The sequence below is a fragment of the Alligator mississippiensis genome, chromosome 3, assembly GCF_030867095.1.
Source record: "Alligator mississippiensis isolate rAllMis1 chromosome 3, rAllMis1, whole genome shotgun sequence".
Lineage (NCBI taxonomy): Eukaryota > Metazoa > Chordata > Crocodylia > Alligatoridae > Alligator > Alligator mississippiensis.
In genome coordinates, this window is record NC_081826.1 from 118,842,621 (window position 1) to 118,860,176 (window position 17,556).

A 17,556-nucleotide genomic window follows, 5' to 3' on the forward strand; every position below is an offset into this window, starting at 1 on the left:
TGGTGCCTTGTCTTGCTTCTCAAACTCAGCTCGCTCCCAGAAACAATACCTGAAAAACTACCTGAATCATTCAAACTCCTGAAAGTAATGAATTGACCTTTGTTTCAGATGTTGACATGCCTAACTGTCTCTTAAAGGTAGCTTAAATGAATAGAAGAAGTTAAACATACCAAATTCAAATACTGAAAGAGATAGTCACCTTCCTTTGTAAAACACTGAGATTTTACATAATGAAAAACATTATCTATGAACTAGGCATAATTATTTCAATGATGAATTATAACAACAAATGACTCTAGTATCTTAGTCTTAGTTATCTAAGTCTAACTGCCTTCACACATTCTGGGCATGTCTACACAAGATGTTTTACTGCACAACAGACTAATCTGCTGCACAGTAAAACATCACCATTTACACACGCACAGCAACTGGAGCACACTATACTAATTTAACTGTGCTTCCAAATAGTCCCATCAGATACAAATGGTATCTGGCACTGCAGTAAATGACTGTGCTTAAACAAACATGTAGATGGTGACATTGGGATTAGTTTACTCTGGCACAAATTGAGCTGGAGCATATTCAGTTTCATTAATTGCATGTGTAGCTGCACCCACTGAAGATGAAGCATTTCTCTTATCTTTTCCCTTTCTCAGATTTATCAGACTGGATTTATGACCAGCTGCCTGATTTCCACTCTATACTGGGGAGAAAGAATAATATTATGATGATGGCACAGGACAAGAGTCAGGGACCCTGAGTTCTATTCTTGGATCTGCCATGAAATTGTATGTTGTATGCCTCAGGTCAATCTGAATTATTACTTGTATAGTGATAACAGTGTACCAGACCTGTATGAAAACAAAAGTTCAAGCCCTAAAGAGGTTAAAGTCTAAAGTCCTGATTCTACTAATATTTATTTCACAAAAATATATATAGTAATAAGCATTCTGCCCAGGAGCAAACATTTGCACATTTAGGGCCAAAATAATCATTCAGGTATACATTTGTTAGAGTAGAGATTTTCTTGTTAATACAATACCTGTCAGTGCATCATTTTAGGTAATGCAAACTCCTAGAAATACTAAAATACTAATCCTAACAGCCACAGCATTGGAGAAATTGTCTCACTTACCCTCAGACAATCCACTGCACAAATTCTGCCCTGGTAACATGCATGGGATTGCTTTATGCTACTGACTTGCATTGGAATTGCCTTATGGTAGGATATGGCCCAATGCATTTTACAGAGCAACATAATATCTTAAGTATCACAGTCAGATGCAAGACTTCTAGAAATGAAGGCAAGTGAAATAGTTCCTTGACACTGTTTGGAAGGTAGGTTGGGTTATCAAAACACTGACCTACAAAAAACTCAATGGGTACCTTCACATTCATATGTATTGATCAAGATGGCTCAGCCCATCATTAAATGAATTACTTCTGACATAGACTAGCTGCAATTCCATTAAATACTGTTATCAACATACACAGCTCCCTTCACCTAGGAATCACATAGTGCTTTAAAATACTTATGGAATAAGTTTCATAATATCTCTTGTAGGTATTATTGCCATATTCAAAATAGAAAAACTAGGACACAAGATCATTAACTGATCTGTCTAGATCACACAAAAATGTTAAATCAGACTGAGGTATGCAGTAAAGAAAGCCTTGTTTTCTAGTTGTTTACCTAAACTCTAGAAAATGTTTCTTCTCTTTCTTGAAAGATGTATACCTTTTACAATAAAAAATAAGATTAGAATTGAAGTTTGACAAAAACAATTAGATAACATTAATTAAATCCATATACACAAGCATAACTACCTTGTACCAGATAAGAACCAAAACGTCTGTTGTGAGAAAATAGGATTTTTTTTTTAATAATTAACTATTTAAAGAAATAAAAAGCCATAACTGCCAAAAGACTATCATCTATCTCTCTTCCAAGAATACTAAGAAAGTGATCAAGAAGCTCACTAAGTGTAAATGAATGCATTCTTCTTCCAAAGGGAGGCTATGAAGTCCTGGACAAAAGATCAAAGGTAAACGCAAATCCTGCAGAATCTGAAGATGCACAGGCAAAGATCACAGTCTATGAGTCCTATTTCTGTCCTTTCACAGTGGCATTACAGCAGTGCTATTCCCATCCTGCACTCACACTTTTACTTTGCCAGTACCTCAACCCACATCAACGTAGTACTTCCTGAAGAAGTGTTGAGCATTCTCAGCTCTCTTAAAATCCATAGTGAGGAAAGAACTTCCTTAACATTAGGACATCAAATAAATTGACAGATGTGTTCAGTAACTTTTCTTTCACTCTTTATTATTCTGCTGAGCCTGTTTGTTTTATATGGCAACTGGTTGAATGAAGCCTATCTTTTCTTCCTCTGCTAAAGAAAAAGACTTCACTAGCAGTAGTAGCATCTCCATTGCCATCATACACAGCATTCCTCGGTTTTGCAAAGCTTTCCAGATCAGGCCCTCATTCTGACCATAACAGTGAATTTCATAATAGTGCTTTTTTCAGCAAACTAAATCCACTGGCTAGAAGGGTGATTCACTCCTCTGTGTATTTGCCTAAATTCTTGTGGGTTATTCCTTTTCCACTTGTTCTGAATCATTATTCCATTTGTATCTTTTAAAAGACAAACAACATTTTTATTAAATTTGAAATGAAAACTTAAATTTAGACTAGAAAGGAAAAAAGGAGACAAGGTGAAAAAGAGAATGGTGAAGAATTGCAGTGGCAGCAGTCATGGCTACAAAGTATAATGGTTGGAAAACTACAAGGTTTCACTTAGCAGAGCCTTCAGACTACACACATTCCATTGTTCCCCTGTCAGCATGATAAGCAATACTTTGACTCTGACATTTATATTACCCTACTATATGCTTGTCTCCAAGGCTAGGGACAGAAGTTACACATAGACCAATTTAAGTAATCAGAAACTGGTTTAAAACTGTAACAGAATAGAAGTTCAATGCACATAAACCAGTTTCAAAATGACTGAAACTAGTTTAAGATAAACCTTGTTGAATGTAGTATCAGACAACTGATTTAAGTCAAACCTGTTTATGAAACTTATGTCCCAGACCCCTTCCTGGTTCAAGTTAAATCAGTGTCCCCCAGCATCCCAGCATTTTGCAGCCCTGGGCTGGGCTATCTGCTCCAGAGAGCAGGGCTAGCCCTGCCTGTCTTCTCCCTAGGGCAGCAGTGAGGGCTGGCTCACTTCCACCCCACCCCAGGAAGACCCCAGCTGATGTCTGGGACCAGGGAGGGGAGGTTAAACTTCTCTTCCCCTGAGTATGGAGCTGCCCAGCCCTGCTCTGCTAAACTTACTGCTGGCTGCGACTGTGGACTACAAAGAAGGAAGTGGAAGTGATTAGCAACCAGGTAGAGTTCTGCTGCTGTGATCAAGGACTGCAAAACCCAGAGACCTTCAGAGCAGCAAGAAGTGAACACAAAGCCCATGCTGGCTACATGCCACAGAGCCCTGCTCTAGCACCCCCTGGCTTCTGACTTGAGCCACTGCAGACATGTGGCTGTATTTCCTGAATTAAAAATGAATGTCTGTTCACTTGCTTATTGGTTCAATCTTTGTAGCTTAGACTAACCTGCAAAGACCGAATCAATTCAGCCTCGAGCTTTTTGATTGTCTGTATTTAACCCAAAAAGAAGAGTGATATGACTCCTGCCTTCAAAAGTCAACATTCACCAAAGTGGCATTTGAGATAAGCAATATTTCATTTCCCCATACATACAATATTTTTTAAACATTTGGTATGTGTAGATGTTTTACTGGCAACCAATATCTACCTGTTAAATTTCTATGTATAGTGAAAACCATCCCAAAATACATAACTACATCTATATTTAGAACCTTATCTGGCACTATCACTGTTGTGTCTGGGGGCTTCTAAAAACAAATTGACAGAAAACAATTTTTAAAAAATGTATTTTATTTTTTTAATTCCTTATTCTGTGACCACAACTTCCCTCCTCCCTCTCCAACTGTCTGCAGAGTCACTATTAGCCCATGGAAGTCCTGAACCACAGATTCAAAAACACTACCTGTGTGGGGATATAGAACAACCTGTGGGGTAGCTAGAGGCCAGAAATGTGTGGGTCTTTTTCTATTTAAATTCTTCTCTGTTCAAGGACCTCATCACTATATATAAAAACATGTTATTGAATGAAGATTCCATCTCATCTCTTGATTTGCTAAATGTGAGATTTCTGAGGCTATTTGTCTTCAGAAAAATACATATGTTGAAGGCTTTCCCTAGCCATATCAGAGTTTCCACTGAAGAAAAGTAATCAAAACTGAATGTTTATAGCTTTTGGCCACACAAAACAGTACTGTGGTTTATTGGCCCTATTAAAAACACGTGTTACATGTGTACTCACAATTTTGTGAGTCCCATTAAAGAGGAAAACCAGTCAACTCATGCATTATCCTATTTACACACAGATCCTGTGTTAAAATAATGCTAGAAGTCTGAATCGAAGCAGCAAAGTCAGAGTAACTCCAGGATGGCAGGCTGACCCCAGCTCACGTGCTGAAGTCTAAGCACGTGCATAAACAGCATGCCCAGGAACTTCCCGGGAGCAATAAATTCCAACACAGTAAGATCTGGAGTTTATTGCTACAAATTAATGGCATATGTAGATGCACCCACTGCGAGCAGAATTTGCCTGATTGTCCTTAATTCACTTTACTGAACCTAGATACTACATGGGTCAAACAACATAATTAACCCCATATAACATATAAGAAGCAAAACTTAGATACAGTAAAAGCTGCATTAACTGGCATTTTACTAACTGGAATACTGTATTAACTGGAATTTCCAATATCCCCCAATACAAATCCTCACTTTAGCAACAGGAATCTTTGCTGAGTTTATGTGGCATGCACATCAAGTATTTCTGTTGTTTACATTAGTTAGTGATGCTGCTGGTAGAGAAGCTGCCAGGAGTCTGTGGGGGCAAGGGCAGGAGGAGGGGAAAGAGATCTGTGTGGGGCAGGGCGCGCTACCACTGCGGGCTGAGGCTGGTATAATTCTCAGATAACCAGAATTTTTAGATAACTGGCACCCCCTTTGCCCCACTCATGCTGGATAACAAAGCTTTTACTGTATCTGAAATCTAGTGCAGAGAGGTGAGTTAAGGACACTGCTTTGGCTTTCATGCTGAGTTTTTTGGATTCAGAGCCAGACCATTAATATTGTTTTAATATGCCAGTGTGAGAATGTGTGTGTTTCCACTGGGAAATTCCATTAATTTACAAAATCAAAAAATTACTCATATAAGAATATATATGATATCCTATGCCATTTCGGAAGAAACCTGTACATTTTACACTATATACAGATACTGTATGCCTTTAGACAATCCTCACAACCATTTGTTATTCATACACTATATTTAGGCACTATTCAAAAGGTGGAGTCTAAAACACTAAGAGACTGTAATTCCTGCCACCACCTAGTCTTTCTGTATTTCTCAATGCAAACTGAGACCCCAGTTCTTCAAAGTAAATGGGACTCTTCACAGCAACCAGGCTTTGCTCCATATTAAGCATTTACAAGATTGGGTTCTAATATCACACATGCAGAAAAAAGGCCAAGAACAGTTATCCCCAAACTGTACTGGCCCACAGGTACTATATTGAGCTAAAAATATGCTGTGAGCAATGTCATACTTTGTTCCCCTCCTCCCTCCCCTGGGGTCATACTTTGCTCAGTTTTAATTTTTTAAGATCCTGAAAGGCTATGAACAACATCACAGGGTCTCACAGGCAGCAAACATGTAAAGACCTCAGTTGGGGACTACTGGCTTAGAGAAAAGGCAAGCTGTGAATATGCCAGCTGTTCCCAAACTAGGAGTTACAAGCCAAGGTGGGGAAGCTGTGCCCAAGCTAGGAGTTACAAGTCAAGCTTTATGGAAATTCCACTGCAGAAGCAGAGCTCACAGTCAGAAGCGGAGTCAACAATGGAAAAGTTCAAGGGCTATGGACATATGCAAAACACACCAAAATGTCCATTAGTTGTAGTCTTAAATCAAAGCTATTTTTAAACAAATACTAGTATAACTTAAGATTTCATGTGTTATTATAAGAATATAAGAATTGCCATTTACTGGGTCAGACCATGGGTCCATCTTGCCTAGTGTCCTGTGTCATATTGTCCAATGTACTCTGCTTGGTGTCCTCCCTGCTCCCTTGGTACATTCGTTTTGAACCTATGAGCCTCACTCCTGTCCCCATTTTGAGATGTCCCAAGCAATCAGTGACATGCCCTTAGTGGCTTCCATCATCAAAGGGGGTGGGGGTTACAGCTCTACTTGGTGGGCTTTGGCCCAGGTTCCAGAATGGTATATCAAAAGGCCTGTGTCACAGTAGTACAGAGTGGATAATGAAAGGGAGAGTAAACCGAGTATAACCAGGTTTTTTGTTTCACCGCTGTTCCTCTTTTACATGCAGCCTCTAGCACTTAAGGTCTAGGAAATTCTGATTCAGAGGCTGTATCCTAACTCCCATGCTCAATAGTTACTGCTGTGCCTTTCCTCCAAGAATTTGTCCAATCTCTTTTTGAATCTAGGTAAACTGGTTAAATTCCCATGGCCCCGATCTACCTGCTTATTGACACCCTCAAAAAACTCTAGTAGGTTGGTGAGGCAAGATCTCCCTTTGACAAAAACATGTGGATTTCTCTTATTCAGGGTCTGCAGCCCTAGCTCTCATGTCCATTAGCTATTGATTCTCAGAAGAAAGGGGCATTTGTCCAATCCCTTTTTATCTAGTTAAAAACTCTCAGCTTCCACAACATCTGGTGGCAATGAGTTCCATGCTGTGTGAAAAAGAACTTCCTTAGGGAGTTGGACCTCTGGAGGTCCCTTCCAGCCCTACTTCTCCATGAGCCTTGTTACACCTTATACTGTGAGCCACACAAATGTTGGTTCCTGTTGGTACTAGCTTGGAGTTTGGAGCAGTCACACCCTTAGTCTAGAAACTTTCCCTGACTGTCCACCAAAATTACTGTTCAACAAGGCCCAGTGATTCTATGACTCTTCACTTGGGTTTAAACCTACTACCTACTAGTAGGGGTGCACTGATAAAGATTTCTTTGGCCAATGCCAATTATAAACCATCCATATTGGCCAATACCAATCCAATAGCCAATATGCAGCCCGGCAGTGTGAAGAGCAGCATCCGGCCAGTAAGTCTGTGGGAGGGGAAGGGGTGTGGGGGGAGGCACATCGAGGCCCCCCACAGTGAAGGAAGAAGTGGGGGTGGGGCAGGCACTGCCCATCTGGGATGGAGTAGGGTGGTGCAGGGCATGGGATGCAGCCATGGGAAGCTCAACAAGTGGATGCAGAGGGGCAGGTGGCTCCTTGTTGCTGTGTGCACTCCCAAGGGAGGTATGGGAAACATGTGTCCCCCAGATCTGTGCACATGCCAAGGGCATGCTACCCATTGTGAGCTTGGGGCCAGGGGCTACACCAGCCTCTTCTCAGCAGGAAGGCTAGGCTGGGGCTGTACTCAGGGCAGGTGGGGGCAGGGTAGGTGGGGGCTCTGGGAGGGAGGGTGTTACAGGGAATTTTGGGGTGGCTGTAGCCCACCCCGTAGCCCCCCTTCCCAGTGCCACCACCACCTGTCCCACCCCCACCTACCCCAAGTGCAACCCCAAGCCAGCCCCCCAACCCCCCGAGAAGAGGCCAGCACAGCCACTGACCCCAAGCCCACAGTGACCATCCTGCCCTTGCACAAATCCAAGGGACACATGCCTTCCATGCTTTCTCCAGGGGTGTGCACAGAGACAGGGAGCTGCCCCCCTCCCCGCCACCCTGTGCCCCCTGGATGAGTTGCCCATGGCTCCATCCCGTGCCCCACCCCAGCTGGGCAGCATCTGCCCCTGCCCTGGCCCCAGCCCCACTCCCTCCCTCACCCTGGAGGCCTCAATCTGCCTCCCACCCCACCACACACCCCTTCCCTCCCACAGGCTTACCAGCTGGACGCTGCTCTCCAAGCTGCATTCCTGGCTGCGAGCATGCTGTGGCTGTGTGCATGCACATGGCATTTATCGGTAAAGTTTCATAGATTTCATAGACATTAGGGCTAGAAGGGACCTCGGAAGATCATCAAGTCCAGCTCCCTGCCCCAGGAAGTCAGCTGGGGTCATAGGATCCCAGCAAAATAAACATCCAATTTTCTCTTGAAGGCGTTCAGAGCAGGTGCTTGAACCAGCTACACTGGCCAAAAAAAGCTGATTGCTGATAATGTCCCTTGGAATTGAATCTATTGGAGATTTTATGTTGCATACAATATAGAGTTAATGACACCTAGGGGGGGTCACAAAATGAAATTAGTAGGTAGATGTGCACCAATATATTGGTCCATATTGCATTGGCACCAATAAAAGGAATTGACCTTATAGGCAACTGGCCTGTTTTGGCCGTTGCAGACAATAATGTCGCCGGTAAATGCCAATGATCGATTGATCATCTACAAGCTGCCGGCCTGCATTCCTTTCCGCATGTATGCTGTGGCTCTGTGCATACATGTGGCATTTTTGGTGACATTATCAGCTACACCAGCCAAAAAAGCTGAATGCTGATAATATATATGTCTATATAGATAGATCTATCCAGATCTAGATAGATAGATAGATAGATAGATAGATAGATAGATAGATAGATAGATAGATAGATCTATGTATAAAGAAGGATCACTTAGCTTGTGAACCTATGCACATTAATCAGATCAGAGAAAGGGGTGGAAAAAGGTCCAGTAACTTTCCTAGAATGGGGGAGAAGGAAGTTGCTAAAGCTGTAGCTCAGCGGTCCTCAACCTTTTTTTTTTCTCTAGACTCAACGAACCCTCATTGGACTCCAGGCAGCGCTGGCTGGACTTGAGGAACCCTCAGAAAATGCCAGCACTTAGCTTTCACTCTCTTTCTTTTTTGGACTGTGGGAAAATGACTAGAGCCGTGCTTCTGCTGCAAAGAACTCAGGAAGCCGAGGGCAGCGTCCCTGTATTAACCACGATGGAAGGTTTTTAAGCCCCAGGTAGACAAAGCCTTGTTGGCTGGGACGATCTAGTTGGGACTGGCCCTGCTTTGAGCAGGGGGTTGGACTAGATGACCCCCCGAAATCCCTTCCAACTTGAATTGTCTAAGATCCTATGAATGTAGTTTGCCAAGGGCTACCACCCAGCACTGCCCTGGCATGGCACCCCAACCCCGCTGCACCCTTCGACGGCTCTCCACGCACCCTGCTTGAGCATCCTTGCCGCAGCCCAGGGCATGTGTTTGCCCAATGCTTACACAGAGCACCCCAAACCTTTGGAGGGGGGATGGGGGGGGACGGACATATCCTTTGAATGGAAAAATCAAGGTTTAGTTAGAAACAAAGAGCTGTTGATCCGGGTGGGGGAAAGACCCCCCCTCCCCCGCCCAGCCAGATGTGGCTGCGGTGTAGCAGCAGCTGCCCGCCCCCCCACCGCAGGCACGCATGCAATGTGCTCCGAGCGGGACCGCGCTGGGGGCTCCGCACGGGTCCCTGGCTGCAGGGGGCAAAAGCCCCGGTACTTACCGCCTCTGCCTTGCCCCCGCAGCAGCTCCTCGGGCGCCGGGCATGCCAGGGAGGGCGAGCAGCCCCGTCTCCTCCGCCTCCCGAGCAGCCTCCGCCTCCCTCCCCGCGGGGGGATGCGCTGCCGCCTCTCCCGCCGGAGCTGCGAGGCGCTGGAGGGGGGGCTTTCCCCACGGACAAAGTCTCCGGCCGCCTCCTGCTCCTCTCACAAAGGGCAAATTCACTCGCGCTGGAGGGAGGGATCCGCGTGCGAGGTCCCCTCACCCGCCAGCGCTCCCCCCTGCCGGGAGAAGCCTCTTGGGAGCCGAGGGAAAAATGTCAGTTCAAACACATGCCAGAGGCAAGGGTTTCTGAGCGTGATCTGGACCAACTGGGTAGTCGGCATCAAGTCAGACAAGCTTTCCAACCTAAGCTGGCCTTCCTCAGGTCTCCCGCCCAAGATGTTCTTCCTCAGTCCTCAGGTCTCTCACGCCAGACATCCCTCCTCAGAAGAATCCCTCCTTATGAAAAAGGGGGACTGCGCCCCAAAACTTGCCAAGAACTTTTCCCCCAACTACTCAGTTGGTCTAATATAAATCTACCCACAAAACCTGGCCTGCCTTCCTCCTCAGAGACCTTCTGATCTCCCAGGTCACACATTCCTCTACAAGACCTTCCTCAGGGCTCCCTGTAAGACATACTTCCACATTCCTCAAGTGTCCCATATAAGACATGGCTCCTCAGGGCCAGGTCAAGTTCTTTGGGGAGATGTGACGTCTTTTATTAGACCAAAGGAGTAGTTGGAGAAAAGGGTTTTTTTGCAAGTTTTGGGGTGCAATCACCCTTCTTCGGGCCTAGGGAAGGCTGTTCTCTGCTGTTCTGAGGCTCTGAGGAATGACAGAAGCTAAACGTGGCCAGATGTCAGTGAGACTGTAAATAGATAGAAATTAGGGAACAAAAGGTAAAGCAGGGAAGGGAGGGGGGAAAAAGCCAAAGGTAGGTAAGGGAGTCTCTACAGTAGTAGTAATTCAAGGTAGAAAAGAGGTTGCTGTGAAAAAGGAAATAGCTGGAAATTAGGGAGGCAAAGGGCAGAAAAGGAGGGGAGGGGAGGGGAGGGGAGGGAAGAAGGGGTGGGAAGAAAAGTGTTGCTCCTCAGAGACCTTCTTCAGGTCTGAAGTGCAAGACATCCTCGCTCAACTCTCTGAGGAAGAATGTCTTAACCAGGAAAAGCTTGTCTAAGCTTATCCCAACTACAGAGGTGGTCCAAGAAAAGAGATCATTCTAAGAAATCCTTGCCTCCTGCATAATTGCTGGACCGTGACAGCTACAACATCACTCTTACATGCCTAATTAAAGGTGCATACATGGTCACCAAACTTCTTATCACTGCCCCTGCTGGTGGCACCTTCCAGGATTTAAAGCTAACTGGTTTTTAATTTGTGGCAGGTGAACTGTTTCAAACAGGAGGTTTTACCACACCTTCAACTCTCCTACGAAATATGAACTTTCATTTCTACCCAGGAGAACTTTTACAATCTTATTTCAGACTTTTGCTTTATTTTATTTTGGGGGTTTTTTTAGAAGTGACGCAAACTATGTCATGCAGCAATCCTCAAACTGAGGATTGTTGTTTTTCCTCAGCTCTGGAACTCCCTTCGTCTTGAGGCCCAGCAGAGGCCCAGCCTGGACTTCTTTTGGAAGTGCTGCAAGACCTGTCTGTTTAAGTAGGCATTTAGCACCAAAGATGAGACTATGTTGTTTAGCGCATCTCTGCTTTATTTTGTTATTCTGCTTTTATATTCTAGTTGCCCTTTCAAGTTGCTCTGTTTTTCTTCCTGTACGGTCCCCTGAGGCTTTGCTGGGAAGGGTAGCATGTAAATTGCATAAGCAAACAAATAAACTCTAGAGAAAAAATAATAAATACGACGTTGTTTCCCAAACATAATTTTAAAATGGTGAACTTATAGAACCATTCTGACACATTCTGACTGAGTTATTGTTCATTTTCAACATGTGAGGTAGCATAGCTCAGGTAGGGTAATGGAAAAAAGGGCAAGTGGAAGAATTACCAAGTTGCACCATTTCACTTCTGAACAGGTGTATCATACAGTCTAGAAGATGGTTCTGGCATCTGGGCAGATCTGGCCCACCGGCCATAGGTTGCTGACCTCTATCTGAGAAAGGCAACTCAGCAAGCCCAGTAAGGGGAACAAGCAAACACAGGTAAAGAGTTTAAATGATGCTGCATTCTACTGTTTCACTGATCGGCGAATTATGTAGTAGAAAACCAGAACAGCTCATTGGCAGGGTGTTGTTAGGGTTAAACAGAATTTCATTATGAAGCACTTTGCAAATAAATTATTCTTGTCAATCAAAACAAGTTTTAAATTATCTTGTATAAGCATGCAGGGAGCAGTTTGTGCTATTAGGCATAATAGTTATTAATTAGGATATAAATTAACTACAGAGTGTTTCACTAATTTTCAGTTTACCACTATATTGCAAGCTATTTGTGCTAATTAGGTCAACCAATTATCTTCTTCATACATAGATTTCTCTTTTTGCTAACAATTAGGAGGCATTTAGGTTTAAACTGCTGTAGAAAGCTTCAAATGTTAATAATAATAATGCTTAGCATCTATATTAGGCTTTACATTTCCTCAGCATTTTATAGACATTAACTAATCCCCTTAAATGTTTGTGAGATAAATGAGCAATTATTTATATTTCTTTTTTATAGATGGGGAAACCAAAGCAGGGAAGTTAAGTGACTCACAAAAGGCAGTTGTTTTGGAGTCTACATATGTCTTTAAGAGCTTAAAGGAAGCTCTATACCAGTTTACAATATTACCATTTACCTCATATTACAAAGGATTTTCATGAAGTTACAGTTCTACTACAGGTATCTGTAGTGTGTCATACACCTCTTACAGTAGAGCTGTCAGTTTTTACATTGTTTTTTGGCATTCAAGTTATCAAAGTCACTTTGAAAATGACACTTACATAGAACTGCTTGGGGCCTTCTACAGTTCATAAAGTTTGTGCATAATTCTAAATTCCTGTTCCCCCTCCACACCCCACTGCTCTTCTGCATCCTCCCTTCCTCCCCCAACAAAACACTTACTAGACTGAAGCTTTCCAAGAACCATTTTGCCTTCTAGGACCTCATCAAGGAAACGTGATCAGCTCAATTGAATTAGTCCAACATGCCTGAAAAACACTCTTCCTGCTCACTATTAGATGCAGAATAGTGTCTGGAGATGTATTATCTGGGATGTTGTAGCTGAGGAGCCCCACCCGGCCTTCAGTATCTTCAAACACCTTTTCACAAGCATTAAGGGGATTCTCAAACATGTCATGCTAATACCACTGCGTTAGTGATAAAGAAATATGGCTTCTGGTCTGTCAAGACACGGCCCAGGATAGCTCCAGGATAACCACAGCCATGTTTCATGAGGATAATGGATCTAGATAGAGCCATGCTTGCCTGTCAGATAGGGAACATGTCATTTGAGATGATAGAACAGTCTGTGTCAAAACAGCTAAGACTAAACCAATCCTAATGACCTGAACCTTTTTGAATTAGCTTTTCTCCAAAATCAAATTTTTAACTTAGTGACAACTGCTTTATCAGTAGTCCCCAAACTTCAGTGGCACACAGGCAACACAAATGAATAAGTAATACTGTACAAGCTATATCATACTTTTGCTCTCCCTGTCCGCCTTGGAGAAGCATGTATCCTTGGAAAGCAACACTTCCATTCACTGCGAGCAGCATTGAAGGATCTCATAGACAACAGGTGACTTGCAAGCCATGTGCTGGGCCCATTGTGCTATATAAAAACTTTAGGCCTGGTTGGTCAAAATATTCCTCTCCACAGAAGTCAAGATCATGAAAACTGTGTTTGATTCGTTGAACTCATCTCATTAGAGATGAGTCTGAACAGGAAGACTGGAACATCCAGGGTTGTGTGGGCTGGGAAGAAAAAGTTGAAATCTGAACCTCAATTTACATCTAAATCATGATCAATCACAAAGAGTTACAATATGTACAGAGAACACAACTAGATTTCTACCTCTCTCCTCCCACATAGGTAAATATCTAACCAATTAAATGCTTTCTCCTCATACTTACAGAAAAAATAATTACTAAATTGGTGTCATCCTATAACATCTTCTCTAGAGTGATTGACCATAACTCCAGGCCCGATAGTTTCTAATTTTAGTCTCTTTAATGGCTGCAAAAATAATTAATTCCTCTCCTTTCAAAAGACCAGAACAGTTCTCTAATACAACACAGGCTGATCTGAAACAGATCCCATTTCTATTCTAAACAAGGCAGGGTTCACTGAGCCAAAAGTTCTAAACACCATTTGTTTTTAAAAACAGTTTTCTCTGAAAAAATGAGTTAGGAACATGGCTGTGCATTTATTAAAATGAAATTAGTTCCTCCATTTATTTTTCACCTTTATTTTGTGATGTGATACTATAGTATGCGAATAGTAACTTACAATTTTTAAAAACTCCATAGAGAAAGCAGTTTATTGTTAAAGTTAAATCAAAATAACATAGACTGAGAGGTAAATCATAGCCATGTCTATTGCACAGAACCTACCTGCACAGTAATAGATTCAGAAGCATGACTTTCAAATAGGTTGAGCATTCACAGCAGCAGGTGACCTCAGTGGGAGCTGTAGATGCTCAACATCTTTACATGCAGCAGCAGAATTAAGATGGGTGACTGGGATCTCAGTACACGGGAGTGCCAGAATGGAGTCAGGAAGGCTCAAGGCTCCAGCCCCATAGAGTGAAAGGGGAACAGAAGCCCCCTGCTCAGTCTTTCTCGGACCCTGCAGCCACTGCCAAATTAAGATCTGTGAATGCTTAATCACCGTATAAAACTAAGCAGTTGCAGCATCAGAGGAGGTGGCAATATGGCTGCTAGCAATGACACCTCTCCTCAAGAGCAGTATCCTGCACCCTTCTTTGCTCCATGTAGTTGGAGCCACAAGCCACCCCAGCCTCCATTCTGGTGCCCCAGCATACATGAATGCCACGTGCCCCCAGAGGCTGGCAGGGCATGGCGAGCTCCCGCAGGCAGCAACGGCACTGTCAGTGGTGGGAGTGTGGCAGCAGTGAGCGGTGAGCTCCTGCAGGCAGCTGCGGCACTGTTAGCAGCTGGGGGGTGGCAAGCACTGACCAGTGGTCAGCGACCACCCGCAGATGCCGTCAGCAATGATTGGTGACCACCCACAGCACCATCCACAGCAAGGTGGTGGGGGGTGGCAAGCAGCGACTGCCCACAGGTGCCACCAGCAGTGTCAGCAGCACCTTTTTGCAGGGGGTGCACATGCACCTGCGTGCATCCCCTATGCGTTGCCAATGCCAGCATGCAAAGCTGCATCTTTTCTGCCCAGGGTGTAAACTCTACCTGGTACGCTTCTGTTTAAATGCGTATTACTTTTCATCCAACAGGAATCTATGCAGGGGTGGATCCAGAGGGGGTGCAGAGGCACAGTAGCACCCACCTTTCTGACCATGCTGCAGGAGAAGCAGCTGAGGACATAAGTCCCAAAAAAGGTAAGAATCCTGCCCCCAATCACTTCCCCTCTGTGCTCAATGGAATGTCTCCTCCCATCCATTCCTCCTTCTCTAGTCTGCTGCTGTCATTGTCCCCACTGTCCCGGAGATGAGGGTAGCACACTTCCTCCAGCTGGACTGCGCAGGGGCTGGACTCAGCCTGGGACTATGACAGTAGGAGTCTACTCCCACTAGCCTCCAAGCAGGCTTTTTGTGCGGGAATGCCCCACCCACTGCTGTGGTCCTGGGTGAGTGCAGTTCCCGTACATGCCCAACTGGAGTGGGACAGGAGTTCCCCTTGCCCCAGGACAGCACAGGCACCAGTAGTTGAAGGCAGGGAAGGGGAGGCAAAGGAGAGGGCAGGGACTGCATAAGTCCCCAACTGCTGCTCCTGAAACATGGTCTGTCAGCCCCAGTAGGTGGGGGAAGGAGAGGAGGGCTGGGAGCAGGGGTTGCAGCCAGTTCTGCAGCACTAGTCACTGCAACACACCTCCTTTTGTAAGATCCTAAATCAGTTTCTGAGCCCATGGTATAACTTGGCCCTGATTCTGCAAAGCATTCCAGATTGCAAACATAAGGATTTGCCATGGAACTACACTGAAGTCAAAGTTAGAGTGGTTCCACCTGTATAGATAAATTTGCAAGATTATATCTGTACAGAAAGATAATTTCACTCACTGAAATGCTGACAGCTCTGGGGTGGAACGCAGCAGCTGTTCAATAGTATCACAAAGCTTTTCTGTATTTTTATCATGGTTAAAACACAAAAAACCAAAAAACAAGTTCCCTTTTGCTAAATAAAGGCTATCATATCAACTGGAAAAAAAATATTTGCCTGTAATCCTTTTGACCACACTAGTTATTCATTGTATTACTGCACCTAGATAATTTAATCATTCTGAGAACATCTTCCCCATTCAGCAGTTCTACCAGCCCAAGTGTTAACAAATTATGAGTCAGCTCTGCTCCCCACTGTAACGGTTATTTAAAGTAAAATGCACAAGTTCTTCTTTAGCAGGCTCATGGTCACACAGATAACCATATGCCCCCTGGTGGCCACATGGCTCCTGCTCAGTTCTCACTCTAATATCTCCCTCCCTCCATTACTCACCCACCACACCTTGTTCTTATTGAAAGTTGATTGGGGGAGGCTGCCCACAGGCCTTAGAGCTAGCCTCAATCTTGACAAATCCCACACTGGGTCTCTCCTGGATGCTACTGGTCTTAATCCAGTCTTCAAGTCTGATAGGCCCTTCTCAGCCTGCCTACACCTCTGCAGAGCACCTGTAGCCTTAATGGCAAATTGTGTGGCTCTGTTCCTCCCCTACACCACGCCCCAAGCCTTGCAGGTGTTCTTTCTCTCCCATGTCCTCTGATCTCAATACACAGCCCTCTGACCTCCTGGCCCCACACTCTGCTCCTCTCTGGGCCTGGACCTTCTGGTCCCCCATCTGCCTTTCTCCAGGTTCCTCAACTCTCTGGTTGTACCAACAGCCCCTGCCTGGGCTGGTGGGTTTTCTGAGCTACAACTCAACTGAGTAGGCCTTGAGCCTCCATAAATGAGAGTCTGAAACTTTCTACTCCTTTAAAATGAAAGCTGAGATTCTCATTAAATGGCACAACTGGGAGCTGGGCCATTCTTTTGCAAGTCTTTACAGTAAAGTCACAAAAATTGTCAGTGCTGCTGAACCAATGCATGATCTTGCAGTAGTTCTCTTAGCTGATGTCTTTGCATGACTAAAGACTGTTTCAAACTTGGAGGATTTGACCTAATCACACTATTTTGTTACCTTATGGATAAACTTCTAAAAAACTCAAGCTTCCCATTTCTTTGAATACCTGTGCTAGTAAACTTTCATTATAAATGTTGTCAGTCTCCGCATTTTCTTCCTTTTTGCTGTGAACCATTGATAGCACACAATTCATCTTCTGCTGATTTTGCTGCTCCCTGATTGCCCAAGCATTCACTCTCTTCAGCTGAACATTAGCCTCTGCTATTCTATGAAGAAGCAGTAAACCATGTAAAGTGATAAGGCCAACACACATAAAGACCAGTTAGTGGAACAGGCTTAATTAATGAAAGACTATTAATTGAACCTAATCCTACATATTAAAGAAAGCTCTTACCTGGGTAAGCCAAATTAAAGTTGACTGTTAAAAATGCAAAGATGATGGCTGCTGAAAGAAATACCTGGTTCAGAGGAATCATTTGTACTAGGAAAGGTCTGGAAAGCAGCATTCAAATAGGATAAATGAAATGTAATGCTTCTGCCGAAGGCATTACTGTTGCAAGTCAAAAAATTCCAATTATATTTCTGTTGGATTAGCCTGCTAATGAGAGCAGTCCTACTTTATAAACAGGGTCTAGCCAGGAGGGCCTATGGATGCAACAAAAAAATGTT

At 44.0% G+C, this 17,556-nt stretch overlaps 1 protein-coding gene across 2 annotated transcripts in view; it reads right to left on the minus strand.

The window, feature by feature from the left end:
* Positions 1–9,756, minus strand: part of RNF144B (ring finger protein 144B) — a 140,526-nt gene extending 130,770 nt beyond the window's left edge. The window contains exon 1 of one of the 2 annotated variants that reach the window (XM_014606740.3): positions 9,599–9,756. The gene's annotated coding sequence lies outside the window, so the exon portion shown is untranslated. The remainder of the gene's footprint in view (positions 1–9,598) is intronic. The other variant, XM_019490534.2, reaches the window with a different exon arrangement.
* Positions 9,757–17,556: the final 7,800 nt, after the last annotated feature.